This window comes from Protopterus annectens, chromosome 1.part1, assembly GCF_019279795.1.
Source record: "Protopterus annectens isolate FY-2018-M chromosome 1.part1, PAN1.0, whole genome shotgun sequence".
Classification (NCBI taxonomy): Eukaryota; Metazoa; Chordata; order Ceratodontiformes; family Protopteridae; genus Protopterus; species Protopterus annectens.
In genome coordinates this window covers 562041415-562053906 of record NC_056726.1, presented here as the reverse complement: position 1 = coordinate 562053906, position 12492 = coordinate 562041415, and positions in this window count along the sequence as shown.

The following is a 12492-nucleotide window of genomic DNA, read 5'->3' as shown; positions in this document are numbered from 1 at the left end:
TAACCTTGGAATTGTAATTGCAATGATGTAATGCCTCACTGCTGCTCTTTGTTTACCATTGAGCAAACATGCTGCTTGAGTGTGTGCACTGCCGAGCATCACATTTGCACAATGGTAAGAGAAATGCAACAGTTTCAAACAGTGTGTGCACTTCTGTAAACATGATAACTGGAACTGGCGTGAAAACATTGGACTCCATTGCTCTAGATCTGTGGCAGACATGGTAGGCATTTGTGGGGAAGGTGCTACATTTAGGGCACAGAGTGGGGTGTCCAAGATTTTTATTGTACTCCTAGTTAAGAAACACAGTGACAGACTTCTGCAGGGGGACTCTTCTGGCTCCCAGTATAAGTCTGAGTCTTAGGATAGCTTAGCATGGGCTGTATCCAGTGCAACCAGTATCCCATACAATGGAGAGCTATGTAGGCATCATTATAATGATCTACAGAGGAGGAAGAGGTATACTCTCAACCATTGGATTGAGGTAACACCTGTGTAAGTATCATCTAGATTCTACAGAGAGTACTTGTAAGACTTAGAAAGCTGCATATAGGCAAGACTGGTATTCATAATGGTCTTCTGTTCTGTTCCGTTTTTTCCACAGCTGCCAGTGACCATGAATGCAATGTCCAAATCCATGGGATTAGCTTGGCAAAGATGAAGAAAGCATGTGCTATGCATGCAGCAGAAGAGTATTGCTATTGTAGCATTCAAATTTAAAGATAGCTATTTTTGGTATTTTATAGAGTTGTATTAAATTGAGCATGTATATCTGAACTATAAAAGCAAGTATGCATGCATTAGTCTTTAGCAAAAACCAAGGGTATAATATTAGACTGTAGTCAGAAGTTGTGTGTTCAAATACCACACTTCCCAATTATACAATACTGTTAATTCTTCAATAATATTTAAATTAAAGTAAAACCTCTGTCCCAGTAGCAGAAACGCCTTGCTGTAAACTGTACAATTGGAACACATATGTGCAATATAAGCACGTCAAGTATTACTTGCTGCAGTCTTTAGTATAGTGTATGTCTGTTAGGAGGTGGTAGTCTTAAATGTAAAAGTTAAGATAATAGTCATATAGTTGTATTAATGCATTGTATGTGACTGGTCACATCTACTCTTCGCATATATCCGCAAGCCCAAGGGAAGCAACCAGATCTGATTTCTGCTCAGAACTGGTCGTTAAGGACACCACATACACAAATGCCGTAGATATAGCCAACCTTCTGGCAGACAGGTTCAGTGAAATCTTCAGCCCTCTGTCCCCCCCATCAGTAAATCAGGACATCCCCAGCACCTGCTCCTCTCCTCTTATCTCTAGGGAGCAAGTCATCACTGCCTCTCAAAGGCAAAAAATACAGCCTCCATGGTACCAGATAACATCTCAGACTGCATCCTACATGAACTCAGTCTGGAACTTGCAGCACCATTAGGCACCCTATTCAACTAAAGCCTGAGTACTGGCTTCATCTCAGCCGAGTGGAGAACAGCCACTGTCATCCCTTTGCACAACGTGGAGCATCCACTGATCCAGAAAAATTATAGACCCATTGGCCTAACTAGTTTGATCTGCAAGGCCATGAAGCATATTATCATAGACCTGAATAACAAGGACATTGGCAATCTCCAAACACTTGATCCCATACAGTTTGGTTTCATCAAGAGAAGGTCATGCCTGTTCAGCTTGGTCGACTTCTTTGAGACAGTCACCAAAGCAATGGATGAGGAAAAGACAGTGCACACCACCTACCTTGACCTGGCCAGAGCCTTCAATGCTATTCCCCACTCAGGTATAATAGATAAAGATCGGTCTTGGAGGTTTGTTGTTTGGAATATACTTTTGTGAGGTGCAGGCCAAAACTAGTGGGCTATGGCTGACCAAGTTTGCAGATGACTGCAAGCTGGGCACTGTCATCAATTCCCGTAGTGATGTGGACATCCTCCAAGAAGGTCTCTCCCAAACAAATGACTGGTGCCATAAAAATGGCCTCAAACTGAATGAAAAATGCATCATCACCCCCTTTGGGGAGAGTGACATCTCCCCAGATTATCAGGTTAATAACAAGGTCCTAAGCATGCAATCAGCCGTGAGGGACTTGGGCATCCAGGTTGATAGCAAACTGACTTTTGACCACCATATTGCCTCCATTGTACGTGAAGCTTTCTACATGGCCCACCTCATTAGTAAGACTATCTCATCCAGGGACAAGGTGGTCATAACATCCTTGTATTCTTCCCTTATAAGACCCATTATTGAGTACAATGCCCCTTTCGGCATGTACCTCACAAAGCACATGCAGTAGCTGGAGAGACCACAGAGGTTCCTCACCTGAAGAATCCAAGGCCTCAAACATCTACCCTACACAGATAGACTAAAGGCCCTGCCCCTCTAGTCAATCTCCTACAGACTCCTCAGAGGTAACCTCTGTCTGGCATGCAAAGCAATCTCAGACCCAGCCTTGATGGGACTGCTGCATATCCACAAGTCAGGCTCCACTTGAGTAACCTGCATGCGTGACCTCAACCTGGTCTGTGAGAGACTCCCCCTTCTGTGGAATACACTCCAGCTCCACATCAAGTAGAGTACCTCATTAACTCTTTTTAAGCATAACCTGGATAACTGGATGGGGAACTGAAAATACACCCCTGGGATTCCACTTGTGTCCCTGCTGGACAGGTGCATTGGGTGCTGACTTTTTTTATTTTTTTATTTATTTTTATTTTATTTTACATTTGTTGACCGGGCTGGTCCAACTGGATATTGAGTCCATTTTCAGTGGAGGCTCGGGGAGAAAAGTTCCAAAAATACTTTCATTTATAAACAGAATTACACAGAGTAACACTTTAGTTAATGAGCATTTAAAGTATCAAGTTCTGTCAGGTGCAAAAGTTAGGACATTAACATACTTACTAACAGTCAATTTACTTGTGGACTAAAAAAAAATTAGTAGGCAGAAAAGGTGGAAGTAGTAGAAATAGATGGAAATGTAATTCAGGGTTTATGCAGGGACAGAGCCAGCGGGTTCTAAGGAAAGTTTTGAGCTGAGTTTTAAAGCAGTGAGGAGAGGGGATGGAAGACAGATTGTCAGGAAGAGAGTGCCAGGATTTTCCAATAGTGTTAGAGAACAAGGAGTTACCTGCCAAGTTGTTGGCTTTACAAGTTGCTATGAGGTGTTTGTTAGAGGAACGTAGGCTTTTGAGGTTGCAGTATGGAGTTATAAGGGAAGTGAGTATAGGGGTATTAGTGGGCTTGTACAGAATTTTTGGGGCTAAGGAGAGTTGATGAAACAAGATCAGATTTTGCAATTCTAACCATCCTAATTCCTTTAAGTTTTTGGAATGGTGAGTTCTGTAAGTAGAACCAGAGGCAAATCTGGCGATACTATTATAGGCAGTAGACAGTTTCTTGAGGTTAGATTTGAAGAGGTTAGTATAAATAGGTGAGGCATAAAGGAGGGTTGAAACCAGATGGGAGTGGGCAATGGAGGTTCTGGCCAGTGGAGTGAGGAATGGTTTGATTCTATAAAGTGAGCCTAGTTTTCTGTTGACTTGTTTAATAGTGTTATTTATGTGAGAATCAAAGGATAGGTTGTTATTTATTTCAATTCCCAGGAGCCTAGTGGAGGGGTCTGGAGATATACTGAGATATATATATATACTGGAGATATATATATATAAAAAAAAAAAAAAAAATAGTTTTGTATACTGATGTGAATTGTTACATATTGTTATGCTTTACCTTCTATTTCTGCTTTGATTTACTTTAGCTTAAATGTACTCTCCTTGCATTTTACTATGTTTTTATATATTGTATTTCACTATGTTTTTTATTGTATCCTTGGAGCTTTTCTCCCCAGGACTCCATTGAAAACGGGCTCATTCGGCCCAATGGACCATCCTGGCAACCAAACTTCAAATAAAAATAAATAAATAAAAAATACTGGTGTCATTATTAGAGAGGACTGAGAAGTTGAGAGGAGGGGACTTGCGGGTGGAGGAGAAAAGTAATAATTTGTTTTTTTTTACGGTTTAAGATTAGACATTGTTTAAGGAACCAAGTTTCTGCGGTTAGAAAAGTCTGCTGGGTGATAGAGTGTAGTTCAGAGGCAGATGATGCAGAACAGATCAGAGTAGAATTGTCAGTGCATTGTATACAGGTAGCTAAGGGAATACTAGTTTGCAGATCATTAAAAAAAATAGAAAACAGAAGGGGCCAAGAATAGAGCCTTGGGGAACTCCTAGGGAAATGGGGAGGTGGTTGGATAAGTTATTATGCCAGAGTACTGCCTGTTGTCTATTTTGAAGGTAGGAGTGGAACCAATTAATGGCACTAGAGTCTAAGGCTAATGTTTTCAGTAAATTTATTAGAATCTGGTGATTGACCATATCGAAGGCTTTGGATAGGTCAATGAAGAGAGCAGAGGTGAGGATATTATTGTTCCGATTTTTGTTGATGCAGTCAGTGAAGGAAAGGAGGGCAGAAGTGGTGCTATGGAAGGGTCTGAAACCATGCTGACAGTTGGATAGGAGGTTATTTAACAGGTGTTTAAGAAGCTGTTTTTGGATACATTTTTCCATTATTTTAGCAAGGGGGAGAGAAGGGCTATGGGTCGGTAGTTAGAAAGCTCTATTGAGTCACCACCTTTATGTAGGGGAATGATATGTGAGGTTTTCCAGATTGAGGGAATGTAGCCTTCGGTAATGGTTCTGTTAATTGGAATGGAAATAGGACAGGCCAATGGTTTGGCAGCAATTTGTAGATATTGGGGGTGGGGGTAGAAGGTCAGCAGATGGGGAAGAGGGTTTAAGTTTGTGGAGAAGAGAGCAGATGAGGGATGTGGGTACAGGTTGAAGTTGTAATTGGGGAATAGAAGTGGGAGGGGAGGTGGGCTGAGAAGCTATATCAGGGGATAGTTGTTTAGATAGCGACTGGATAGTTTCAGTGAAGAATGTATTAAAGGCATCAGCTGTTTGTTTTGGGTTGTTATGGGAAGAGTTTAAGGGGTGTGGAGTGTCGGTGTGGCTGGGTTTTAAGAGTCTATTAATCCCTGCCCAAACCTTTTCTGGGTTTAGCTGGTTAGTTTGTTGTAGGTGGCAGTAATAATTTCTTTTGTCTAGAAGTACGGCTTTTTTTTTGTAATGTTTCTTATTTGTCTAAATTTAAGATGGTCGCCGGGATCTTTGGTATTATGGTATTTGGTCCAAAGCTTATTTTTCATAATTATTTTATGCCGTGTGTCTTTTGAGAGCCAAGGGGCTTGTTTTGAGTGAATTCTGACAGATCTTAGAGGGGCACGAGAGTCTAGTATAGATAGGAATTTTGAGTTGAAGTATGCACCAGCGTCATCTAGTGGCAGAAGTTTAAGAGGAGACCAATTTGTAGTTTGTAATTCAGCAAGGAAAGATTCACAGTTTAAGTTTCTATTTGTTCTGATTTGTTTATATTTAGTAAGGTGAGGAGTAGGGCTTTTATGTCTTATTAAATAGGTGAGGGCATGGTCACTTATGTCATCAGGTAGAGTTCCTACTATGTAATTTTGGTTGTGACTGTTAATCAGAATCCAATCCAATATGCTTTCTTTATTGTTAGATTTGTTTGTTCTGGTTGGGGTGTTAATGGTTTGTGAGAAGCCATTGAGATTTAGGAGGGAGGGTGAGACTCCTGAGGAGCAGGTTTTCCAGTCTATATTGACATCACCTAGTAGTATGGTTACTTGTTGGAACATAGGCTAAATTCTTGGTTAGGCTTGTAAGGGCCTCAGGGCCAGTAGCCTAGTAACATCCTGTGATCCTATGAAGGTACTAATCTTATCTCTTTTTCCTCTCACACCAACCCTTATCTCTCTTTTTATTTTATTTTTATTTTATTTCATATTATTTATAAAAAAAAATATTTTTGTGTCTTTTTTATTTTATTTTATAAATACGTTTTTATTTTATTTTTATGTTATTTTATTTTATTGTAAAAATTGATTTTTATTTTATTTTTATTTAATTGTATTTCATTTTTTTATTTTCTTTTTTAATGTTATTATGTGTCATTGAAATGTGTCCATGTCATCCATGTGTATCTCATCACTAAATGCTCCACAGCACAGTGGAGTAGGCCTGTCCCACAGAATCCACCTGCACCCCCTCTCCACTGGCTCCATCATCGATACCAGCATGTCTAGGGGCCAAATTGGCAGCACTGCCTGTGCTGCCCCTGCACTACCTGCACCCTTAGGTAGTCCTGCCCCAGAGGCAGGTCCAGTGGTAACCTCCAGGAGCACTGGCAGAGGTAGTGATTTTATCACCCACACTGGGTTGCCAGGGATGGTGTGTATGGTTGTGTGTCACACCATTGGTGCATGCCTACGCCATCTGGAGAGACTGCTCTCCGTTATTTTGCTTAGTATCAGAAGAAGAGAAGGAGACATCAAGCACTCCAGCCAGTGGCAGAGTGAAGTGAAAGTGATGACAATCCAGTGGGTGAGGACTCGATTATCACCAGCACCTAGCTTGATGACTGTGGGTTCGGGATGTCCTCACTCTCACCCCAATCATGGTGTCCCCCATCCTTTTGTGTCCATCACTATCCCTGTCTCTTGTCTTGCTTGACTTGTCTGTCTGCAATTGCTTCCTCACCTACTAAGCTTACCTGACCCAGACATACCTACATCCCTTGTCCAACATTCCTCTCCCTCTCAAAATAATAAAAAATAAATAAATAAATAAATAAAGGGGCACCTGCCCTACAAAAAAAAAAACTGTCCCATTCATAGCTCTCCATTTTGCACACCTGTCTTTGTCTTCTTGACACACTTGATTTAGTCCAGTTGGCTATACAACATGATTGTTTTGTGGTCACCCCTCTCTCTGGAGGTGACAGTCCAAATTCAATTAATATTTTCTACATATGTTCACTTTATAACGTTAAAGAACTAGATAGCTATTGTTCTTTCCTACCTCCCTCCTGTACATTCCTGCCCTGGTTTCCCTTTGTTCTTCCCCCTGCTTGCTCCCCATTTCACCGCTGTCCTAGCTACCTCATTTCATTACTTTAATCCAGTTTTGCATGAAGGTGCGTATCACGAGCCAATGTGCAGCAATGGTGAATGGCAGCAATGTATTTAAATGTGTTTAAAAGTATTATATACACCTGTATTCAAACCCAGTACCATCTGACGCAGTAACAAATGTATCAGTGCATTAACATGTGCTTCCACAGAGTCAGTTACGTAGAAAGTGTATTTCATAGACTCAGTACTAACTGTCAGAATTTAGCAATGCGGCTCTAGTTTGCACACTGCTTAGTTATATACAAACATGTGTATCTCGCATGCGTATGCACTTTAACCATCGCACAAATCCACTGCTCACCGCTCTCTGAACATGCACATATTATGCTGAATTACTGCTGTTTACTGTCCATTCCCTGTGTATGACATAAAATTACATGTGAAAACTTTACAAACGGAGGGACCTATCTAACAATATGTCACATCTTTACAATACATTCATGTGTTGCCACCACTGCCAAGCATTGCAATCCTGGTGTCTCTACTTTTTCCACACATATATCAACCACAATACAAAATGTAATTTCAAATGTTGTGTGCTATGCAATGCATATCAATCTGGTAACAAGCAGAACTACAACTATTACCCTATATGCCTAAAAAACATTATCCGCAAATATTAGTGTGAAGTCCCAGACCAGGATAGTTCAGCTTGATTTTGATAAAGCTTAAATCAACAGCATAACTGAATTTAAATCAGTTATCAGAAGGAAACTATTGGCTATATACAATTGTCACCAGAAGAAATGTTTCAAAGCATAACTCATCATTATTCATAAACTGCCCTAACATGGTCAACTATTCAATTACTTTTTTCCTTTAAAACAAAAGAGTGACTGATCCTCATGCAAAATAGTACCACAGGAGTGTGTTTGTTACATTAATTAATGTACTCCTACTTATCCACTCCTGACTTGTAATTCATCTTGTGATGAGGTAGATTTGGCCTCCCAGGCTAAGAACACCCACAAGGCATCCTTTAGCTATGCCTGCAACCTCAAAGACAATATGCAATTGTGTGCAGAGCTCATTGCAAATGGAGCTACTTACACTGAGCTACAAGATATAGCAAACCTACTGGCTGACAAATTCAGCTCCAACATTACCCCTCTCTCCCTCTCAACCTTCTCTCAGGAAATACCATCAAATATAACTCCCCCTGCTATTACTAGGGAACTGGCCCTTAATACTCTCTCTAAGGCCAAGAACACTGCATCAGTGGGCCCAGACAATATCCCAGGATGTCTTTCAAATAGCATGAAACATGATCTGTTAGGCCCTCTGGAATTGTTATTTAACTGTAGCCTCCAAACAGGCTTTGTGCCTCATGAATGGAGAACAGCAACAGTCATTCTTGTGCACAAAGATGGGCCATCTAGTCTTATATGCAAAGCCATGCAAAGAATTCTTATGGAAATAATCAGTAATGATATAGTAAACCTCCAGACACTGGAACCAAACCAGTTTGGTTTCATCAATGGCAGGTCATGCCTACTCAACCTAGTGCACTTCTTTGTGAAGGTCACCAAAGCAATGGATGAGGGAAAAATGGTTCACACTGCCTGACACTACCTGGTCAAGGCATTTGACACAATACCCCACACTGGCATTGTTGACAAACTCAAGAGGTTAGATACAAACCTGTATGTCACCTGGTGGATAGCAAACTGGCTTACATACAGGACCCAGGAAGTTAGAATTGGGGAGTCCGCCTCTACAAAAAGGTCAGTCACAAGTGGAGTCTCTCAGGGATAGGTCCTAGGACCTGCTCCTTTTTGGCATTTACTTCTCTGAAGTCAAGGCCAATGTCAAAGATCTCTGGCTGACTAAATTTGCAGATGATTGCAAATTAGGAGCTGTCATTGAATCCCACACCGACACATGTTCTCCAGGAAGGGTTGACACAGACAAATAGTGTCAGAGCCATGGCCTAAAACTAAATGCCAAGAAATGCATAATAGTATCCTTCGGGAAGCCATTCAGTCCTGGCAACTATCATATTCACACCACCTTTAGAGCTGACCCCGTAGTCAGGGACTTAGGGACACCCATAGACAGTAATCTAGCCTTTGACCATTATGTGCCTACAGTACTGAGGAAATCCTTCTATGTTCCACAACTTATAAACAAAGGTGTGGCATCTAGATCTAAGGAAGTCATTGTTCCACTGGATTCGGCATTCATCAGATGTATCATTGGGTACAATGTCATGTTTGGTATGTACCTAACCAGGCATATCCAACAACTGGATCATCCACAGAGGTTCCTTACTAAAAGAATACAAGGTATAACTACCATATCCTATGCAGACTGCCTCAAGGCTCTATCCTTGTATTCTGTTTCCTACAGGCTGTTGAGGGGAGATCTATGCCTGGCATACTGGGCATTGTCAGACCCCACTCTGATGGACCTCCTGCATATAAACAAAATAAACAGCACCAGTATTACCCAGTCTAAAGACTTAAACCTTACCTGTGATATAAATGGGACCTGCTGGAGAGACAGGTATGTACCCCGTCTCTGGAACAGTGTCCCCATCCTTGTGAAGCAGAGTTCCTCCCTAACCCAATTCAAGTACAACTTGGACAATTGGATGGGGAACAGGAAATCCATCTCTGGTTTGGGACCTATGTCTCTAATGGACACAGGCAACCTGCAAATGGTTCATCTCCCAGGCCCATGCTTACACTTATCAAGGGTACCAGTATATGTATGTTGCTTTTTGACAAGAAAGGAAGAAAAAAACAGACATTAACAATATATCCTAAGTAAGTATGCAAGTTCCCTTAAGGAATACTATATACTTTTTTTCTTTTAATGTTTTTCTTCACACTGTGGGGGAACCTATTTTTATTTAAATAATTATTTGTTTCTTTCTTTTTTTGCGTGTTTGCTAGTCAGTTAGGTAGATTGGACCAGGGACCATTTTCACCGGTGATTCAGGCCAGAAGGCAATGGCAGTACACAATGAACAACCTTTATGAGTTCTATAACTGTTAGCATAGTATAAATCTAAATGTTACAACATACATTCTTACCTCACGTTGAGTTCAAGGGTTTCATTCCTACATTTTGTAAGTGGCACACATCTGGCAGTAATTACATTTCCCCCATCTACTTATGTGTCCAATATTAACAGCTGTCAGCTATGATACCCCAAAATGTTGACATAACAGGTGATAGTGTGATGCAGAGAATGTGGATGTGTGCTTCACAGTGTAATGCAAAGAACACGGAAGTGTGCTTCACAAATGCCTGTGGGTTATCATTCCACTAGGGGTTTTCTAACCACAAATGTAAATTAATAATAGATTACTGGCACTGATTAACTAAAGGAATCAGTTAATTAGCAGAAACAATCTGTAATAAGTATACAGCTGCAATCTTAGAATTCATCAGAAGATGAATACTGGACATCACATAATATGCCATTTACCAGTGGATCAGAGATGTCCTTTAGCTTATACAAGGACGTGAATGTGGGCTGAATTAACACATAAAAATGCCACATCTTCCTTACCTTTCCTTGCTCTTCTTTTTAAGTTAGTGGAACTTTAAAAAAAATGTTTTGACGAGATTATCAGAAGCTAAGTAGAGTAAGACTTCATTTTCACAGTAGTAAAACAGTCCATGGATGCTGTAGAACTGAAAGACACAAAAGGGATGAATAGGATTTTTGCAGAATAAACATTGTTGAAAAACACAATACTAACCAAAAGGGGAAAAAAGGTTTAATATATGCTGGCACAGCAGAAGGCTTCACCATCTGGTACTGATCTGCTAATGGATATTCCAAGTAATGGAGCCAACATACATTGCACACATAATGTTATGGATGATTGGAATAGAGCACCATTTGCTATGCCAGACAAAATGATTGCTGGTACTTACTCTGAACCACTTTGCAACAGAATACATAAGCCTGCAATTCATCAATTACATCAAAGTACTTAGCTTATACAGCTAATTGGCAAAGGTCGGATTTTGCTGAAGGCATTCATATAGTAGAACTCATGCATGCATAAGCATAGCCTTAACCAATATGCAGCATTGCACTGATGCCAAGAGGTGGAGAAGTATCAGCTGTGATTTGGCACATCTCTTAAAATGAGAGTTTGTATCACCACACAATACATCTCCTCCATTTTGTGTCACACAAAGACGCAGTGGTGTATTTCTGTTGTACAGCAGAGGCCAGTTTTTAAACTGAACAAGGGCAACTGCTATTATTCATACAACAGAGTGTTGTGGTAAACTACTGACTCCTATGCTATGGAATTCAGTGCAAGTGTAGGGGGTATTAGCATGCATGGTACCCTACCATTTTCCACAGTGTCATGAGATGGCAGAGGCTGAGAGGCTGCATACAGCTTTGGGTGGTACAGAATAACATACTTTAAGAACTGCAATTAGCCCTGTTGTTACTTAAACCAGATGCAAACACTCATGCAGCTGCAACAAGCCATTCACAAATCCTACCAAACACTACTTTATTCCAAAGTTCAAATGAATCATACACATATATTTTAGTAAGGATAAATAGGAAGGCTGGGTTAAAGGGCACTTGATAATGCATTAATACATTTTCAGCTATTTAGGAATTAAACCATTTTTAGTTGATGAACAGTTATTCTCTGGCTTTAATTTCAGTAACATTTCTGGAAAAATGGTCATTTAAGACATTTTTACACAAAGTACATGCTTACATGCACATATGCAAGATAAAATTATTTGGCAAATATAATGTCAGGTGTTCAAGTTTTTTTTTTAATGTAGTATGCACCTTTTAAGTTTGTTCCACTTTACTCTTCTTTAAAACAAATTTGAAGGGAAGGAAGTATAGCAGGGATCTATGTGAGATAACTGAGTTTTCAGAAACTCAAAATTCATGAGGATGAGACCACATGTTCGAGTTTCTGAAAACTCGAACATCAAAAACTCCTCCCACAAAATTTACTTTTTTTTACATTTATACAGGGGGTCCCCCTGCACCACCCACAACCCTGTAAATTATATATACCAACTCCGAGATCGCACTACAATGAAGAAAAGGGTACATTTCCTGAGCCTCGCTGAACCGCGATCTCCATTCAAAACTTTTGAGTTTTCAAAAACTCGATCATATGGTCTCCACCATATGAATTTCAAGTTTCTGAAAATGTGATCAACTGATAGGGATCCTATAGCAAATAAGTTACTTTTTCATGGTGGTAGGGGAAGTAACTTAAGTTTTCCATGATAGTAAGCATACTTCACAACAGGTTTGCTTAATGCACAAAAACAAACATGCCTCCATATGAATGGAATAATTAATGAGCAGCCCTTTGGAATATAATTAAAAAAAAAAAAATTAAATAATAATAGACACAAAATATTCTAAAATACTCGCACTGTAAAACAACAAACCTGCATTAGACAAGCACTT